Genomic DNA, 4,386 nt, shown 5'->3' on the forward strand with positions numbered 1-4,386 from the left:
TTTCATGTTTTAATTGAAATATTTCTTTAATTTGAATATACGATTTAGACTATTTTACAAAATCTATACGGGGAGACTAACAGTTTCATGGGATTCTTGAACGAGAATTGAAGGCCTAATACGTAATTATTGCGTGAAGTATGAATATTTTTTTTTTCATTGAGTATTATCTCAAAGTTACTATTCTATTTATTTAATATTCTAAAGATTGAAAAATTTTCCACTTTAAAGCAAGGTTTTTTTGTATCATAGATCATGCTAAAATCAATATAACACCAAACTTAATTAGTTGCATTTGCTGATCCTGTAAATATGGAATATGCATAGTCAAAAAAAAAAGAAAAAAAAAATTGATCCACTATGAATTATTAGCCGATTAAGGTTTCCATATATACTGTTTACTAGCAGTAATAGAGATAACGTGATGAAGGTATGCTGTATCCCCATTTTTTTTTATTCTATTTTTTTTTAATGACTCGGTTCGAGTAATTTGATTACTGATATTTAAGTAGGCACTATGTTCAATACCATAGTTTTCCAATGAAACGTTTTTATCTCCTGTAGTATTGCCTACCTGCATTTACATTATCATAAATCCTGTTTTCATAACACTTTCAGTTAATATATCTCGTGAAAAATTATTCAATACGCTTCTTGGGGTTATATCAATTAATTTATTTCAACATCACATTTAGGATTGCTAAATTCTTACAAATGAGAGAGAGAGAGAGAGAGAGAGAGAGAGAGAGAGAGAGAGAGAGAGAAATATCTTGAACCTCATTTTTTTTTTAATGAATCTCTGTCTATCTTTCTCTTACTTTAATGTCATAACATAAGTTCCTAAATAAAACTAGTTTCGGGATATACATGTCGCATACTGTATATTTTGAATAATGATGAATTTAATAACTTCTGCCAAACAAATGTAATGTAATTTGATAGTTGATTGATGAATGAAGGAATTACGAACATTTCCTTCTTCAGGAATCAGCCCCGAGTATCAGTGAATCTTTAAATATAGTTAATCTATTAGTTGTTGAGTTGGTGATTTACTTTCACGGTTATCTTATTATATAATTTGAAGTAAAACTTTAAAACAAAAGGGAAAAATATATAATTACAAATTGTTTTGGTTGTTATAGGGCATTCATTATTCTAAACTCCGAGATGATATAATATGCCTTAAAGATTTTCAGCAATAAAAGGGCACGTTTAGGAAACCTGCCAATGTCTCTCTATGATGACACTGTTTCAACTAAACACTCCCTTGATAAGAGAGGAAAGAATCAAACTTAGACACATTTTCATCTTATATATATATATATATATATATATATATAAAACTCCATTAACATTAGTTCTGCACTTGCTATGCTCATCAACAGACCTAACCAAATTCATGTATTTGAAAGGAATAACTTTTAAATAGTTTTAAATACTTAAATTTGGTTAGGTCTGTTGATGAGCATAGCAAGTGCAGAACTATTGTTAATGGAGCCTTATATATATATATATATATATATACATATATATATATATATATATATAAAGCTCCATTAACATTAGTTTGGCACTTGCTATGCTCATCAACAGACCTAACCAAATTTATGTATTTAAAAGGAATACCTTTTCAATAGTTTTAAATACTTAAATTTTGTTAGGTCTGTTGATGAGCATAGCAAGTGCAGAACTATTGTTAATGGAGCCTTATATATATATATATATATATATATATGTATATATATATATATATATATATAAGGCTCCATTAACATTAATTCTACACTTGCTATGTTGTCAACAGACATAACCAAATTTAAGTATTTTAAAGGAATTTCATAATAACCTAGAACTCTCCACAAAATTGGCCAGTGTATAAGATCAAATGTTTTTCCTAGTCCACAAATGGCATGAAAAGTGTATTTTCATAGTCTACGCATTGCCGTACAATATGTCTTAAAATGAAAATTTTGTCAGTGCAACTTCTACCTTTTTTACCTCCTGCTTGTTCAATTCTCAGCTTTGCATCAGTCCTTCTCTTAATTCCTTTTTTAATAAGCATACCATATATTTTCATAACAACTGACGTAACTTTATTCCCTTCATATCTTCTCTTCTTAGCCTCACTAAAGTGGTCAATCCAACGTTGCCTTTCTTCATCTTCTGTTGCTATAATAGAGCTATCTCTCTTTTTGATGGGTATATGCTCCTTCTTCTTTGCCCCAGTCGAGTTTTCATTAATAATTCTACGAGTGATTCCCACACCATAACCACTTGCTGAATTCAAAGCTTTATCAGCTGCATTTGCTTGACTGTTTAAATCTTCTCTCCAGTCATTCCTGGCTTTTCTTTTGACCTTACTGTCAATACTGGAAAACTTAGCATTCTCTACCTTGTGATTTTCATTGTTTCCTCGAAACATTTAACAATCAGTTTCTGTCTTTGTCTTTTTTTTCTAATATCCCAAGTAATTTTTGATATACATGGAATTCTCCTTATAACTACGTGTCCCAAGACTTCACTAGCGACTTACTGATATATGTTCTTAATATAAAACCATTCTTCATTCATTGTCGTTTCTCAGTCTTAAAGCCTTTATGACTGCAATTCGCTTTCAACATTCAATTTAAAATTTTTCTCTATACTCTTCTTCTGAATGCTCAGTTGTATAAAAACTAGGTATTTTATAAATATTTCTGTTCGGAGCTTTCAGTTATAATATCATTGTGATAACGAGGGGCAGGTGATCACTACCAACTTCTGCACCTCTATAGCTTCTTACATTTCTCAGATTATTACTTCTCACATTATTAATAGCAATGAGCTCTATCTGATTTCTATAAGTGCCACATGGTAAAGTCCATGTACACTTTTGGAAGTTTTTGTGTGATGGAAAAGAGTTTCCTACCTTCAATGACAAGATTTTTTGCTAAACAAAAACTTATGAAATTTGCTGCAACCTCACCAAAACCCTCGACACCCATCACATTCTCTATCCCACACTATATATTTATATACATTTATATATATATATATATATATATGTATATATATATATATATATATATATTTATGCAGTATATATATATATATATATATGTATATATATATATATATATATACATGTATATATATATATATATATAAATATATATATATATATATATATACATATATATATATATACATATATATATATATATATATATGTATGTATATATATATATATATATATATTGTAATATTATTGCTATATATTTCTAAATTGTTTAAGTTTTTTATAGATGTATAAGGTTAAATATACTGTAGACTTATTGTTTCCTGCTTTAATTGTTTGTCTTTTCACTGGTGGTTATGTTAGTGGTTATAATGGACTAACGGCTGTTTTATATTTTCAAGTGGTGTTGGTTACGTGGCTGCGCTCCTGCGTGAACGGAGTTTTGGAGGGGCTTTTTTTGAGGATGGTTCCTTAGTGTGTTTCTGAGCCTCCAACCTTGTAGGGCACGACATTTGCGATTGGATCCATATCATTCCTCGCCTTTGCAGAGTTACGTTGTGAAGCTGTTTAGCTTTTCTTGGATATCCTCGCTCTGCAACAAGGATTATTATTCCACATATTGTGTACTGCCCTTGGTTCAGTAAAAGCCAAGGGGACCTCTCTGCCCCAAGGTAAAAATTTCTATCTTTATATTTGTGTGCCGGGCCCACGACCTGTAATCCTGGGCGGACGTCATTACTGGAGCTTGTGAAAGCATTTCAATCAAACCAGCCATCGTCCACTAGATAGGGATATTTAGTTTGTATTTGTTAGGATGTTCTCACTTTTCGTTGGCCTTCTCCTTTCTGGACCCTCTCTCCATTTAGTATGCATGTGTTGATGACCTTTCTGTAATCGTGTAATTGTTTTCTTTTACAGGGAGTTAATATTGAGTGTGGTGTCATTTATTAATGTATTATTGTGGTTCAGGTGTTATTTCTGTCTAGTTATTATGTATTAAAATTAAGGAAATTTTTGTGGTATTTTCTTTGTCCCCTTGAGTTGACTTTGCACTCGTATTGATGTTTGGTTACTATTCCACCTTTAGTGGACTTAGTACTGTATGATGGTGAATACTATTTGATAAGTGTAGTGTTTTGAGTGTTGGTCAAAGCCAGCCATCACAAGTGGCGACCGTGTCAGGATTGTTCGTTCCTGAGTATTCACCTGTGTTTGTGCAAAGTTAATTCTTGGGGTAATTTTTTTTTAGGCAGTGTATTTTCACCTCCTCGGTGTTATTTTATGTAAATTTAGTGTTTTGTGTGAATAAGTGATCATGGCTGTTAACATATTCGAACTCCTTAGAGGAGAGGGGTGGCAAGAGAGGTTGGCAGAGTTAAATAGGGAAG

The sequence above is a fragment of the Palaemon carinicauda genome, chromosome 10 (genome assembly GCF_036898095.1).
Source record: "Palaemon carinicauda isolate YSFRI2023 chromosome 10, ASM3689809v2, whole genome shotgun sequence".
NCBI lineage: Eukaryota > Metazoa > Arthropoda > Malacostraca > Decapoda > Palaemonidae > Palaemon > Palaemon carinicauda.